General features: G+C 38.4%; 1 protein-coding gene across 11 annotated transcripts in view; it reads right to left on the bottom strand.

Moving 5' to 3' along the window:
• Positions 1–15,906, bottom strand: part of APBB2 (amyloid beta precursor protein binding family B member 2) — a 419,679-nt gene extending 403,773 nt beyond the window's left edge. For 5 of the 11 annotated variants that reach the window (XM_074229546.1, XM_074229547.1, XM_074229545.1 and 2 more), the window contains exon 1: positions 15,659–15,906. The gene's annotated coding sequence lies outside the window, so the exon portion shown is untranslated. The remainder of the gene's footprint in view (positions 1–15,658) is intronic. The other 6 variants (XM_074229559.1, XM_074229555.1, XM_074229556.1 and 3 more) reach the window with 2 other exon arrangements.
• Between the last annotated feature and the right edge of the window lie 300 nt (positions 15,907–16,206).

The following is a 16,206-nucleotide window of genomic DNA, read 5'->3' as shown; positions in this document are numbered from 1 at the left end:
AAAGAAATATAATTCAAAACTATATATAGCAACATTCAAATGCTATCCCAACAACATAGAAAGCTGGCAAATTCAGTTTGATCCACATATTTATTGATTATATATAATGTTTATACTTCCAGATATTTATAGGGGACTTCCTCTCCATTAATTTAACACTCTTTGATCTCACTGAAATGGGTATTCTTCCTCCCCATCCCCATCTAGGGCAGATCACATCCCTCTATTCCTTCTCATCTTATTAAATAGTTCATATTTACCCATAAATCTTCCAAAGAAAAACCTGCCCAAAGCATTCAAGTCTCCCTCTTGTTCCTTTAGTATCAAGAGGCTATCAATGTCCCATCTAAGTTGCCCATTTTTTAATTAACAAGTTTTCATCCTATTAAAAGAAAAAAAAGTAATTTGTAGGATTTAAATATTTGAGTTTAATCTCCTTATCTGTTAAGTGGCAGAGTAATTTTTTTTCACTAAGTCTTCCAAAAACACCCAATAACCTATGATCTTCCCCAAGTTCTGTGTTACTCCATTGATCACACTTGGCTCTCCAGTTAAGAAAGGACCAGCTGGAAGATTCCAAGTCATGTAAACCATTCTTAACCTCAGAGCACTCAGAAGATGCAGACCATTCTTTTAACTAACATCTCCTGCATTCCAGCCAATAATACTATTCATGAAAGTCCATGATGGCTTTCAAGCATTTTTTAAAGACTATAATTGAGCAGGATGTTGGTTCAAAACATAGACTGATGTCACTGAATAATTTGAAGACAAATACCTTCAAACCAAAATGGTCTTTAAATTGATTGCTTAAAGATACAGGTGGTTTACCAGATTTACAAACAAGACCATGTTGGTTCAATATGTTTATTATTTATTTTGCTTAATCAGCAATCTGTATTCAGTTAAGTGCCAATTTTAACCTGCTTTAATGATTTTTTCTGTATTTAAAAAAATTATTTTTTGTTGTTACTTTACAATATTATTACTTCATTTATATGGCAATTTGCAATTTAATTAATTTAATTCAACAAACATTTGTTCATTGCTTGTGATGTGCTGATTTATGGAAGTCTGTATATCATTTTATACCCATTTTAGAGATGAAGAAACTGAGACTTCTCAGTAATTGGAACCATGCTTAAAGCAAAATTCTAAAAGGGAAATAATAACAATAAGCAGCTCAAACTTCAGAACTGAGAATTTTTTTTTTTAGATTTTTCAAGGCAATAGGGTTAAGTGACTTGCCCAAGGCCACACAGCTAGGTAATTATTAAGTGTCTGAGGTCTGATTTGAACCCAGGTACTCCTGACTCCAAGGCCGGTACTCTATCCACTGCACCACCTAGCCACCCCTGAGAATTTTTTCTTAATGATTTTTTTGTAAACCATTTCTAAAGATTACACTGCCTGTTTTTATAGTTTCATGCATTTTATTTATATTTCTTATTTTAAATCTGAACAGATACAAAATAAACCACAGATTTAAAACATTCTTCCTTCCTGATTTAAGCAAATAACATCTCTTGCAGCAAGCAAAGCCATTTAATCAAACTAGAAAATATCCCCTTTTAATAGCAAATCCTTACTGTGGTTCTCAAACTTTTCCACAGTGATAGGTAGGAACCCTTCACTTTAAACTAAACTTAGGCAGAACCCTTGCATTCAAATGGTTATTTTAATGCTGGTTAAAACACAATATAAGGTTTGTTTGAAAAGGGGGAATGAGGACCATTTCAGGGTCTGTTCTATTTCTGAAGAAATATTCATCTAATACCCAAGAGAGCATCTCCCAAAGAACCAGGAACATTGGTTGGAAGTTGCCAAGGGGCATATTTAAGTTTGACATAAAGAAAAAAAACTCCAAAAGTATGACAGTTTGTCCTAAAGTTGGAAGTCATTGTAAATCTTCAAGGAGAGGCAGTTAACTAATTACTTTTCAAACATGTTAAGAGTGAGGATGATTCCTTTCAGGCATTGCTGACCAAGATCCCTTGCTGGACTCCATCCTTTCCAAATCTCAGAGGCCATGATCATCAGTTCAATGTCAAATGCATTAGTGCTGGAATCAATCCTTTGCATCCATAAAGGTCAACCCAGTGAGATTAATTTATTTGACCAAGGTCATACAGGTACTAAGTGACAAAATCAGGATTCAAATCAGAGTCTTTCTGCCACATTGAATCCCTGACAGCTAAGTCTCCAACAGCCTTACTGTAAGTTATTATCATCAACTTGTACCTAGTAAGCAACTATTACATTAGGCAGCTATGTGGCATCATGAACAGGGCAATGGACTTACAGAAAGTTGAAAGTTCAAATCCCACCTCAGACACTACTATATAATCTTAGGCAAATCACTTAACTCTCAGTTTCAATTTCACCATCTGTATAATTAGGATAATAATAGCACCCACTCCATAGGGTTGTTATAAGAATTAAAAGAGATAATACAGGTAAAGGGTTTTAAAAATATGTAAATGGTATGTAAATGTTAACTATTATTGTTATTAGACTTGACTATTATTGTTATTAGAATTATTACTGTTTTCAATTTATGGGCATTACAAATATTTAAATGAGATAGTCCATATCCTAAAGGAGCTCACATTTCAAAGAGGAGAAGTGTCTAAATATTCACAGAGAAGTAAATATGAGATGTTAAAAATATTTTTGAAATATTAAAATAGTACAATAAAATGGTAAAAAATATTTTAAATTAATTTTAAAAATTAAAAATTAAATAATTACCCAATGACTGGACCTAAAGGAAACAAGAAATCAAGGCAAGTTTATTTTTTGCAAATATATTTTTAGTTAATTCATTAAATATTTCCCAATTACATTTCTAAAAATTTTTAACATTCATTTTTTTTAAATTTTGAATTCCAAATTCTCTTTCTCCCTCACACTTCTCTCCTATCCATTGAGAAAGCAAGCAATATGATATCTATTATACATGTAAAATCATGGAAAACATATTTCCATATTAGCCATGTTACAAAAGAAAGAAAAACAGAGTAAAACAAAAAACTTCAATCTGCACTCAGAGTTCACTCCAAGAAAGGTTTTTTGAAAGAAAGAGGTATCACTAACTGTTTCAAGAAATTAATCTCCATCCTGTTTCAACTGAGTTCTAGTTGATCACAAGTATCCTTAGAGGATACTCTCATTTTACAGTTAAGGAAACTGAGGCCCAGGTGATGTGACTTTCTATAGGAAAAAGTCAGAAAATGAAAGAATTCTAGTCCACTGACTTCAATTCCAGGACTATTCCCATTGTATGATATATACAAGAGCAATTTTTAATTAAGTGAAAAGTAATATAGAAAATTTAGGGGGGGGGGAGAAGCAAGAGCATTTATGATCTAAATTTCTTTCACCTAAAAGAAGTCAAACTCATATTTGACTCAGCTTTTCTAAAACTCATAAAAACAATTACAACATAATTGCATGATGAATACTTCTGTGCATCTTAGCTGACTCCTATATAAAGCCAGGTCACTGGATTAGATGTTCCTCACAGGATTATAAAATCATACACTTAAAATTGAAGCAAATCTTTGAGGCCATCTAACCCAATCTCTTTATTTTACAGATGAGGAAGCTGATACTCAGAGGAGTTATGATCACACAGTTCATCAATATTAGAGACAGGATTAGAACCAAGTTCTTCCTCCAAGGGACAGCACTTCCCTTCAAAGTCCCTTTCTGACTATATGAAAAAAATTACAAAACACTTTTCACAGAAATAAAGTCAGAACTAAACAACTGGAAAAATATCAATTGCTCAAGGGTAAGAAGAGTTAATATAATAAAACAACTCTACTAAATTAATTTATTTATTTTGTATCATACCAATTAAATTATAAAAACTATTTTATATACTTAAAAAAATAACAAGGTCCCTTACGACACTATATTCTGTGACTCTGGAGTATAATTAATTAGAGCAAAGCTAAATAAATTTGTTTAGGATCCAGGAGTCAGGCCAAAAAATGAAGGACATGACTCAACCTTGGAAAGAGTTTGAAATTAATGTCAATAGTGCTCTACAAAAGGTTCTAAAAGAATTATCTACGCCATAGGACATTAGTTCTCAACTTTGGGAAGAAATTGAAATTAATGTCAATAATGTTCTGCAAAAAGATCTAAAAGAATTATCTATAAAGGCACAAAGAGATGAACAAGCCTGACCAGGCCATTTCCCCCGGTCATCCATCAGATAGGCAGAAGCCCAGGTGCTTTCCTGAAGTTCCTCTTCCTGTGTTCCAGAGGTTCCTCCAGCTGAAGCCCTGAAGCTTTCCCACAACTTGCTCCCTTCTCTCAAACTCCCAGGGAGCAGCTGAGAACTTCCACCCTGGAGCAGTTACTTTTTTTTCATGTCTTTGAATCACAGAGGAGAGTAGAACATGAATGTGCAGTACCAAGGAGAAAGTAAACTTCTATGATTTAGAATAAAGTTGACCTTAATCTAAGGGCTACAACACTGGGTTTGAGAGTTATTAATTTCATAGGATGGATATATTTAAAGTTAGAAAGGACCTCTGAAATGATTATAGTACAAGTATTTTTTTTAATGTCATGGGTCTGGGGAAGCATATCCCTTCTCAGAATAATATTTTGTTTGTTTTTAAATTAATAATCAAAAGGAAAGATGAGTTTCAATTAGGTTAGTGAAAATGAAGATGTATTTTTTCCTTAACCAACTTAACAGCCCCCTAAAAACCTAACCACAAACACCTCCATGGATCCAATGTTAAGAACTCCTGATCTTTCAAGCCTTTAAATTTATAGATGAGGAAATTAAGACAGAGAAGGCAAATGACTTGCCCAAGTCAACAAGATAGCAAATGCTAGAGCAAATCTATCCATCCCCTTCCACAACCTAGTGAGCCTTTCCTTGAAAAAAAAAACCAAAAAATTAATTTTTTAAAAGTCATTCAGCAAAATGTGATTTTCTTCTTGATAAGATCTAAGTGAAACATTCAAAGTCTATGAGATTTGGAAGCCGCTGTAGTCTTTGAAACTCCTAAATCCCAGGTCAAGTGTGTTTGTGGCTCAATTGGGTTCAATTCTCTGTGACTCCATTTAGGGTTTTCATGGCAAAGAGACTGAATATTCCTTCTCCAGCTCATTTTACAGATGAGGAATTGAGGGAAATGAGGTTATGTGACTTCCCCAGGTTCACACAGCTAGGTAAATCTTCCTGACTTCAGGTTGGGTGCTCTAACAACTGCTGCTACCTAGTTGCCGAATTAAGGGAGATTAGGAATGATGATCAATCTCATTGTTGACTTGTTAGTTTCTATTTCATGAACTTTTTCCTCAAAATCTCAGGGTGGACTGACTAGTTGGGTGGCTTCTTAGGGAGAATGTGAGCAGACTCAGCCAATTCTTTAAAAAGCATCTGAAGCAGCATCAAAATCATCTAATCCGCCGGGTGATTTTACAAAAGAAAAATCACTGACCCCAGAGAAGTAGAAAATAAATAGTAGAGCCTAGATTTCAATATACACCTTTTTAGGCTCCAAAAAAGTGTGTTTTGCACTTTCTCAATCAATAATAAACAATGTTTCCATACCATTAACTTATGTGTTGCTGTTTTTAAGTCTAATAGCAGCTTTTTTTTTGCTACTTTTGACCTGAAAAAAACAAAAGTCACAACATAAAACAATAACAGATCCGTGACATATCCTCAGGTGATTCAATTAGTTTTCCTTGATCAGTCAAAGTCTGGGTTTGATATTTTACCTAATACCATGCACTATTCAGTTTACTTGCTTTGGCTTCCTGATCAATTCCTACAATCACAAACCCAAAATTCTTGTCTCAGGGATGTCCTGAGCAAAACAAAATAGCCAATGACTGCCTCCAATGAAACAAAGGCCAGATTCTATCATTCTGCAAACCTTGACTCTAGTAAAGTTCTTATTCACATTTCAATTGCTTCCCATTCTTCATACAGAAGATGTTCCGAGTTTTCCTTTGGCCAGCCTGTTCATCTTACTCTACACATCAGTGTTCTCTTGTTTCCATAGCACTTAAAAAATTAGTTCCATGCTAAAACAAATTCTACTTTCAATCCTAAATATACCTACTACCTCTTCAAATGAATCCATTCCAATAATCTTCCAATTTGTAGATACCTTTAAAGACATACAAAGTCTAGCCAGTCAAACTCACAAGTGCCAGTTTATAGTCATGTACACCGAGAGATGACTACTAATTGACAGAAAAACAGAAGATTCTGAGGTCTAAAAGTTCTCTTGCCACAGGAACTTCTTCTCTTCTTCTCTACTTTCTTTTATTCTTCTCTACTTTCACCCCACTAGTTCCAAAGTGTAAGATTCCTCATTTTATCTCCCCGAAACCTTTGCCTTTATTTTGAATGGATAATCCCTAGCTTATTTCCTATAGACAATGTTCCATCTCCCATCTCCAAATCTTGGTTCAGAATTGAAAATGTAATCTCTCTTCACCTCTGACTTTTAGAATTTCTTCTGGTTCCTGAACTCAATTCAAGTGCAACCAACCACAGGAGACCTATCTTGATTTTCTTTTACCTCTATCCCAAAATTACTTTTATGAACTTTTTATTTATTTATTTGCGAATTTGTTTCCTCTAAACAGAATATCAGATCCTTGAGAACAGGGAATATTTCATTCTTGTCTTTGTCTCTAGAGAAAGCATTGTATAACTGAGCAACTGAGAAAGGCCTCCTGAACAAATGAATCACCTCAGTCTTAGCATTCCTCAGGGAAAAATCACTGGTAGTATTATGCTTCAAAACCTGAGTGACAGTCTGGTATGCTAAAAATGCAGAATTTTACAAAACAATTCAGCTCCACAAATGTGTTAAACATAAAATGATGATGAGGAAGACGAGGAGGAAGAAAAAGAAGCAGCAGAAGCAGAAGCAAGAAGAAAGAAGTAGTAGTAGTAGTAGTAGTAGTAGTAGTAGTAGTAGTAGAAAAGGGAGGAGGAGGAGGAAGAAGGGAAGAAGAAGAGGAGAAGAAAGAAGAAGAAGAAAAAAGAAGCTGCTAATATTTATATAATACTATGTGGTAGGCATAATGATAAGCACTTTACAATTTTTATTTCACCTGATTCTCTCAATAACTCTAAGAGGTAGGTGCTATTTCCATTTTACAGATGAGGAAATTAAAGGTAACAGAGTTTCAGTGACTTGTCAGGATCACACCTCTGGTAAATGTCAGAGGTTTTTAAAATGCCAGAATTAAGGGTCTTTTATTTTTTCTCAGAAGCAACAGTGACTTGCTTTACTTTTTGAACAGACTATTTATATTTAGCCCTGGTCAAAACAGTGAGAGATTAGTTTAGTAGATGTGTGAAGGATGAACTGAAGAAGAGAAAGATTAGAGGTGGAAAAGGAAGCAGTAAACTAGTAAAAATAATCCATGTAATAGATGAGAGTCTAAATTCTCCCATCTATCCTCTACACAGTTTTCAGGTTCTTAAAATACAAATGAAATAGGAGATAACTGTGGAGAGTCCTCTCACTCATAGGCTGGGCTAACTCTTTTTCCTTAAAAGTACTGAAATTGTCCTTGGGCATGGATTGGCCCAGGGAAGGAAAGCTGAAGGCTTTGGTTTTCTCAGTTGCCAGAAAATTAAAAAAAAAAGCCATGATAATGAGACCTGAGGCTTTGGATCAGACCCAGAAAATGGTACTATACTGAATCAACTCTGGATTCATATTGAAAATTACTGATGAATAACTTTTCCCTACTATGACTAAATAAATTTGCTGCTCAATGTTCCATGGTTGTCATTTCCTTACAATCTCTAATCTAAAAAAAAATCAAGAGACTAGCTTTTCCTACAACTGATCTAACCTAGCCTCCCATGCCCCTACATTCAAAAACCAAATTTCTCAGTTTAGTACTCAGGCCCTGAGGTCCAGTGGTTAAATGGACTTGCCCAAGGTCAAATAGGAAAGGAAGTTTCTGAGGTAGAATTTGAATTCAAGTCCTCCTGATAACTCAGTCAGTCATCTAATATTTTTAAGCACCTACTATGTGTGCTGATGGTGTTGGTGGTGGTTCTTTGTTTTCAAAGAGGACCAAAGATATCATGATGCAGTAAAATAGAGAATGATGGGTGATGCCGTGAGTTTCGAAGTTGTCAGTCTCATTTGTCTCTTCCAGTCACAGAAATCAAGTGGCAAGATAAAAATCAAGATAACTGGTGATAGCTCAGGATGCAGTGATGCTTTTAATGTCTGACCAAGTTCTAAATGCTCTGCTGCACCTGCATTAGCCACCTTCATGGCCATAAAGAAACTGTTTTCATCCACCCATTCCAGGAAGGTGATGAGGAAAGGGAGTCTTCATGTGTTTGGATAGACAATTCCCCAACTCCTTAACAGATTTAGCCCTATGGGTTACCCTCAACCTGGTTAACCCACGTGTTGGGAGAGTTTTACTCGAGTGTGGTACACTATTACTCATGCTACAGTTTTTGGAGCCACAAGTGCAATATGAACTAGGAACTAGGAACTGAGTACCAAGGAATTACCAAGAAAAGCAAAACAAACAAACCAACAAGAAGCCTGTCTACTGGAGCAGTATCAAAGGAGAGAAGGTACAACATATACCAGAGACAGATTTTATGAAGATGGAAATGATAAAATTTGACAACCAATTACATATGGGGAGTAAGAGGATCCAGGATGGCACTCAGAATAGAAGTATCAATGGTAATAGGAATTAGGAAGAGGGAGAAAGGAGAGATAAGAGGGGAGGCTTAGTTTTGGATATGTTGAGTTTAAAATGACTAGAAGACATCCAGTTAAATATATTTCTTAGGCAGTTGAACATTCAAGATTGAGACTGGGAGAAAAGTTAAGACTAGTTAAGTAGAACTGAGAAATTCCATTGGTATACAAATGATTTTTGAATCCCTGAGAGTTGATGAGATCATCAAGGGAAATGACAGAAGAAAAAGAGAAGAAAGCCCAGGACAAAGACTTAGGGAAATATCCAAGATTAGTAAGCATGACCTAGGTGGAAATCAAACAAAGGAGACAGAGAAGGAGCAGTCAGACAGGGAGGACCAGGAGATAACTGTGTCACAAAAACCTAGAGAGAAATGAGTATCAAATTGAAGAGGATGATCAACAAGGTTTAAGGCTAAAGAGAAGTGAAAAGATATGAGAAAAGGACATTTAATTTGACAATTATAAGAGAACATTAAAAAAAAGAGAAGATTAGTAAATTTAGAGAATTTCAGTTGAATGATGAGGATTGAAACCAGAAAGCGAACAGTTAAAAAAAATGAAAGAAAATAGAGAATCTAATCATAAAAGGGAAGAGACAGAACAATAGCTAGCAAGGATGAATGGGTCAAGGGAAAATTTTTTTTTTAGCTGTTGTTTCCCAGGATAGAGTAGACAGGGCATGCCTGTTGACAGTCCTTCCCATTCTGGTTCCCAACAGACTTTTCCAGTCTTAGTTCTTTTTCTTCCCTTTTCCATTTTCTCTGTTCCAGTTAAAACTGGATTACTTGTAGCTTCCTGATTCAAGACATTTCATCTTCAGCTTATAGGCTTTTGCACACATAATACATAGGTTTTAGATGTATTCTCACCTCAGGCCACCTCACAAAAACTTAGGTTCCTTCTGAGCACAGCTGAGATATCACCTCCAACGTCTAAGACCTCCACCTTTCATGATGCTCCCATTTATTAGCATCCTCTCCCTAGAAAACTACCTCATATAAGAATTACAGATTCAAAGCCACCCCTAGAGCTCATCTAGTCCAACTCCCTCATTTATAGATGTGATTGGTTAAATAACTTCCCCAAGATCAAACAGCTAAGGAAGTTTCTGAGCTATGATTTGAACTCAGATCCTCCTGATCTGCCAATCCAGAATTTTAATCATTACTCCAGTCATATATTTTATACACTTTGTATTTATTTGCTAGCCCATAATTTTATTCCTCACTTGCCACTCCTCAGAAAGTAAGCACATTGAGGGTTGTAACTATTTTGTGGTTTTTTTGACCCCCAAAATCTCCATCAGTCTCTAGCTAAGGGGCTTCTGTAGAAGGATATTGAGAGTTCTTAACTTGAACTAAAGTAATAATAATGTAATTAGAGAAGGGAGATGGAAGTTAAAAACCAATTGTAGTGGTAGGATCGGCAGAGATGGGTTCAATGAGCACTTATTCCAGTCCTTTGGATGTAGGGAGAGAAGAGTGAGAAATGACTTTGAAGTTGTAAATCTGGGTGACAGGAGAGATGATACCTTCAACAGAAATGGGGATAAGGAGCAAGTTTGGGGGTGGTTCTAATTGGAAATTCTAGATGAAGCTCTGATAGTGTTAGCCAGCAGTAAGAGATACACTCCCAACTAATTCTCATTTTTTTTGCAGCCAATTTCTCTCTTGAAGGTTTGACCCTCTTCACATTTCCCAGCACATTTTCATGTCTGTAAAGACTCTTCCTTGCAGGGACCAGGTTCCCTAGGTTCTAGGCCCTGCCAGAAGCCCAAAATAATACTTTACTATCTGTATATTTTAGATGGAGATGAGAACTCTTGCCATTAGCCTGCCTCATTGAAGGTTAATGAGGTAAAAGAGTATGCACTTCTTGAAAGCAAAGTACTCTAAAAGTATTAAGCAGGATTCTTTTCCTTTTCTCTGCCCCTTCATCATAGTTTTCCTCCTCTCCTCCAAAAAAAAAAAAGGGCATCCCTCTGCCTGCTAATGATGAGTAGGCAAATTCCCATGACCTGCAACACTCCTACCACTGCAGCAGCTGAACACAGTCAAACAGAGTCTTTGGGGGAAGAAGCCCTACACAAACGGGGGGAACAAATTCATGTGAAATGATACTAATAATGGCACTTCAGAAACTAATAATTGCATTTCCAGTCATGGTGGAGAAAGGAAAGAAAAGAAAGGAAGAAATAGAGCTTTTTAAAGTTTCCCATGTTCTAAAACAACCTACATACAAACTCCTCTGCATTCTCAGTAGAATTTCCTTTTCCTCTATTAGCAACATCTCCAATGGCCATTAACTGCCTCTTTTACTGTGATCTTCAGAAAAACCCAAAGAAAATATTCATTCATCCAGTGAAATCTAACCCAAATCTGATCATTTCAACACACTAAAAGTTAATTTTCTTAATGCCACTCTGCAAAAATAACTAATTAGATAGAGGATCAAAAAGGTAGATAAATGTATGTATGTATGTATGTATTATGTATGTATGTATGTATGCTACTAATCATGAGGAGGGTATTTACCAAGGTAGACAAGGACAGGGAAGAGGTTTCATGGAAAAGAGGAATCAGAGAAATTATATTCAAATTCAAGCTCTGTCACTTATAACCAGTGTGACAAATTTCTTAATTTCATTGGGTCTCAGTTTCCTCATCTTTAAATTATGTGACTTAGGCTAGATGATTTCTAAAGTCCCTTGCAGTTCTAAGTCTCTGAATCAAAGAATTTATATTCCAATGTGGAAGTCTGGAATATATCTTCATTTGCTCTAAAAATAGCTCTAATCTACAATATCGGAGCTCTTAGTTTTGCTTCCTTTCCACCCACTTCTAGAAAGATTTAGAGATGTGGGAAAAAACCTTAAAGATTAGCTATTCTAACTCCTCTGGTGTTTGGCCTAGAAAGAATAAGAGGCTTGTCCTATGGCATATCAGTAGTAAATGATAGATTCCTGATCTGAATTTATTCCCTCTGATTTCAAATGAAATCTCTATCAACATACAATAAAATGCAGAACACCCAGAATTCAATTTAATCCAACCAAGTCATTCTCACCTATTCCATACAAAGGACTAATAGGAAGATTAAAATGATTTTGCTCTTACCCTCAAAAATCTTATAAACTAACAACAAGACCAATATTTGAAGAAATCATCTGAATTTACTTTAAATACCCTTTCTCATTTATAGTACAATAGCGTTGCTGAGCAATTGAAAACAAAGTAGTTTTCCTTGTCTGAAATGTAGCCTTTTCTCCCCAAAGTATTCAAATCCTTTTGAAGACCTGACGCTTCAAATTTAATACTAAACAAAGGAAATCAAACCAAATTGTTTAAAAGGAGAGGAAAAAACTCTTGTTGAATGACAATAAAATCTGTTTAGAATAGTTTCACATATCCTTGATGTGACAATAATAGAATAACTTATTTAAACACACACTCTAAATAGAGAACATCCCTGTTTAAGTATCATCTTTACCTTCATCCCAATACTACCATTGTTCAGAACACTTGTGGATCTAATTCTTCTCTGAGATTTGCTTTGGGGACCCAAGGCACATTTTTCTGAACATCCTCAGGAATAGCAAATCCTTGTCCTTTGAGAGTGGGTCATGGTGGGGGGCAGTCAAAAGACATCTAAAAGGAAGTCTTTTTTTTAAAAAATAAGATCAAAAAATGATTATACCAGATGATAGCAATTTTTTTAAAAGTTAGACAAACTAATGAGACTGATTTTTCTTGTTTCTTGTGAAATTATACACAATTCTAAATGAGCTCCAAAAAGTGTTTTTAGCAATGGAATAAGCATAGACTCCCAAAGTGACTACTTTGAATTATAACATCTCTTAATGAGAAATCTGTGGAATGTTTGGTTTTTAAGTAGTTACTACTTTATAGCCACATGGCATACCTTCTTATATAACAGACCCTGAAAGAATATTTTCTTTTAGTTTTTCCTAAGGTCCTAAAAACAATGTTATAGCGAGTGTACAATGTCATTATGGAAAAACAATTTAAATGGGTTCACATTTTTAAAAATTCAATCTTTTTATATAATCCACAATCAATGTAATCAATTCAACACTACCATAAGACAGCTAGGCTTTCAGCAATATTGCTCTCAGGGCAAGAAAAAGGTTAAAATGTCAAATTTGATTATATAAATAAATATATATATTATATATATTTGGGAGAAATAATTCCATATACATAAGCTGCTATGAATAAAAGGTATACTGTTCAGTAGATTTGGTTTTTATCTATGTAGTCTGTCTTGAAGGATTCTGTATCAAAAAGTACTAAGCCTTTCTTAGACAACTCTGTAGGATCAAGGTTGGAATTATTTTAATTTAGTTTAAGGTTCAACAAGGTTTTGCTCTTGATACCAGGACTCAGAAGGGCCCCAATTTGAATCCTGTCTGTATCTGCCATTTGCTAACAATATTATTTTGCATAAATCATTTCACAATGTGGAGTCTGTAAAAAGGGGGGCTTAGACATTAGAACATACTAAGGATCATTACTTTCCTTACAGCTCTAAATCCTAAAATCCAACAGGGACACTATTGAGATTGAAATGGGTTTACGGCCCATCATGTCCAAACCCCTCTTATTTCAGTTGAAGAAACAGAGATCCAAAGAATTTAAGTGACTTGTTCAGGGTCCCACAGCTAGGAAAAAATCTGGGACTGAATTTGAAATCAGGTCTTCTTTCCTTTTAAGTTCAGCATTCTGTTTGTTGCACCATCCATCCAGTTGGCAACAACTGTATTCTTTTTTCTGGGGACAATGAGGGATACAAAAAGAATTATTTGTTAAATTATAAACATACTGAAAGTGATTGTTTCTTTTGGAAAAAGAGATCCACTTTGAGACTTTTTTCAAAAGCAAAAGCAAATACTATTTTAAGGTATGTCTCTTCAGCAGTATCATCCTCAAATTATGAAGAGATGAATTGACTTTTTTTCAGGGTTACAATGCAAATAAATAAAAACAATAATAATGACAATAATGATGGAGGAAGAAAAGTCAAATCTCCTAATTCTCTATGAAGTTCTGGCTGAATATTCAAAGACCTTTGTATTCTACTGCCACCTGTGTTTCCTCAGAGTTTCCCCAACACCTGATTTCTCTCATTTTTTCTATTTTTTGCCAAGTTTCACCTAATAGAAAAACTGTACCTTTTCCTGTCTTCTAATCATTCATGGTTGATCAACAACTGATAAATTGCTCCACTGCTATGGAATTACAGCCTAAAACTCAGCAGTACTGAAAAGCCCAAATCATGAAGAGCTCCAGAATCGGGTTTAAAAATATTCCATTCCTGAAAGGTTGGCCACACCATACATCTTGACTCAAGTAGCATGGCATCCAAGGCATTTTGGGGAAGCAAGTAAAGTAAGATGACCAATTATCAAGAATATTAAAGAAGGCAGAAATCCCAAATACAGCAGCAAACAGTGTCGATTTTAAAACCAGTGCATATGAAAAAGGAAGTGGCTACAAACCAATGCCAGCTGGCATGAACAGTTGCCCCATTTCTGGGAAGTGACACTTCTGGCATCATTTTGGGGGGTAATGCTTCTGGTGGCTGACCTAATGCATCTCCAAGAAATGTATCATCACAGCTAGGATCTTTCTCTCAAACAAAATTCTGTTTGGTGCCTAATTCACTATTCCCTTCTCAGAACTCCCTCTATCTATGCCCCCCTCCCCCCCCACACACACACACATACTTCATTTTTGATATTTTTACCAACGCTACCAACAAGCCAAAAATATTTGTAGCAGTCCCGGCTCTAATATGATTTCACACTTGACTGTCAAGCTGCCACAACTTTGAACGATACCCCCCCCCCCTTCCAGCCCCAATCAAAATCATTAAAATAAGATTGAAGTCCAAGCTCTTGCCTCGCTTTCCACCGGCATCAGGGCTCCCTGGTATTGTCAGGGGCGGGCCCTCCACCCTCCCTTCACCGGCTGGATTTGATCACCCAAATGTCAAATCTAGACTTCTACCTCCACCCCCATCTTCCCCGGCTGGGATCACAAGGTAATTCCAGCCTCAGGTAGAGGCTTCACCTAACCCGATCTCTTTCTCTCGGCCATTTTCTGGTTTTCAACGCCTCCGGGGGGGGGAGGATGAACTTTCCCCCACAGCCTTTGGATCGCCCCGGGTCAGGGCTGTGGGTACCCAGCCGCAGCTCCCACCGGGGCCCCGCCGGCCAACTCTGGGCAAGGACAGCGCTGCCGCCGCGCGCGCGGAGAGGGCTGGCAGCCAGGCGCACGGCGGAGGCCCCGGGCTGGAGAGGGAACGGGGGGCACCGGGGGGCAGGGCTGCGCTCTTTCAGTCTCCCGCTCCCCATCACTTTTCTATTCCCCAGCCCCCACCTCCCGAAGCATTCCCTGCCCAGCCCTGCTCCCCCACCCTACCACCACCCCACCGCCCCATCTCTCCGCAAAGCCCAGGCTTTGAAGAAGAAAACGGGTGGGGAGGCGGCCGGGAACCCCAGGGATCTGAACCCTGGAGCGGTAGGTGGGGATGTGCGTGTGTCCACCCCGCGCCCCCAGGCTCTGCAGTGGCGGCGGAGGGAAGGCTGCGCGGAGCCGGGGACCTGGAGCTCCCCAACTCCGTGGCCGGCGTGGGGAGCCCCGCTGCAGATGCGGCGGCAGCTGCTGCAGCTGTGACTGCGGCGGCGCCTTCCCGGGGGCAGCGGGGCCCGAGCCCAGGAGTAGCCCCCAGCCCCTCCGGGCGTGAGCGCAGACGTACAGGCGGCTTTCCTGGGGCTCCCCCCCCCCCCAGCACTCACTCTTTCCTCAACCCCCTACTCAGGGAAAGGGAGGGAGGATCCTGGGGGAGCAGAGAAAGCAGGGGAAGGGAGAGAAGAAGAAAGTGGGGCTCACCCGGCTCGGCATGCGCGGCAGCCTCGGGCTCCTGCACCCCGTCGGTGGCTACTCTCTCCAGCCGGTCCCCCGAACCAGAAGCACCAACATCAGCTGCGGGGTGCAGCGCCAAAGCTTCCTACTTGCGACCAAAAACGGGCTCTGCCGACTGAGCATGCCCGGTTCCGCTCCCGGAGTCACATTTAGGGGGATGCGGGCCCGAAATTCCACTTCTCCAGGATTTGGCGGTTGCTGGGAAAGGGGAGGATAGAGGGAGCCGGACAGAGCTGGGATAGAGCTGGAGAAAGGCGGAGGCAGAGAGCAGGAAGAGGGAGGGGCCGGGAGGGCTGGGAAGGCCCTGGAGAAGAGTGTCGGGGACTGGCAGCGCCTGGCATCCATTCCCGGCTGCTGGGCAGCTCCCCGGGCTAGCGGGGCGTCCTCCGGCCCGGCGGCCCGGGAAGGTCGCAGACTCGGGGCACGGTCCGGGCACCAGCTTTTCTCTCTCCCTTTCTCCCTGTATATATATGTGTGTGTGTGTGTGTATATATATATATATATAGAGAGAGAGA

This window comes from Macrotis lagotis, chromosome 3 (genome assembly GCF_037893015.1).
Source record: "Macrotis lagotis isolate mMagLag1 chromosome 3, bilby.v1.9.chrom.fasta, whole genome shotgun sequence".
Classification (NCBI taxonomy): Eukaryota; Metazoa; Chordata; class Mammalia; order Peramelemorphia; family Peramelidae; genus Macrotis; species Macrotis lagotis.
The sequence above is the reverse complement of the archived record's forward strand: the minus strand, read 5'-3'. Positions and strand labels throughout refer to the sequence as shown.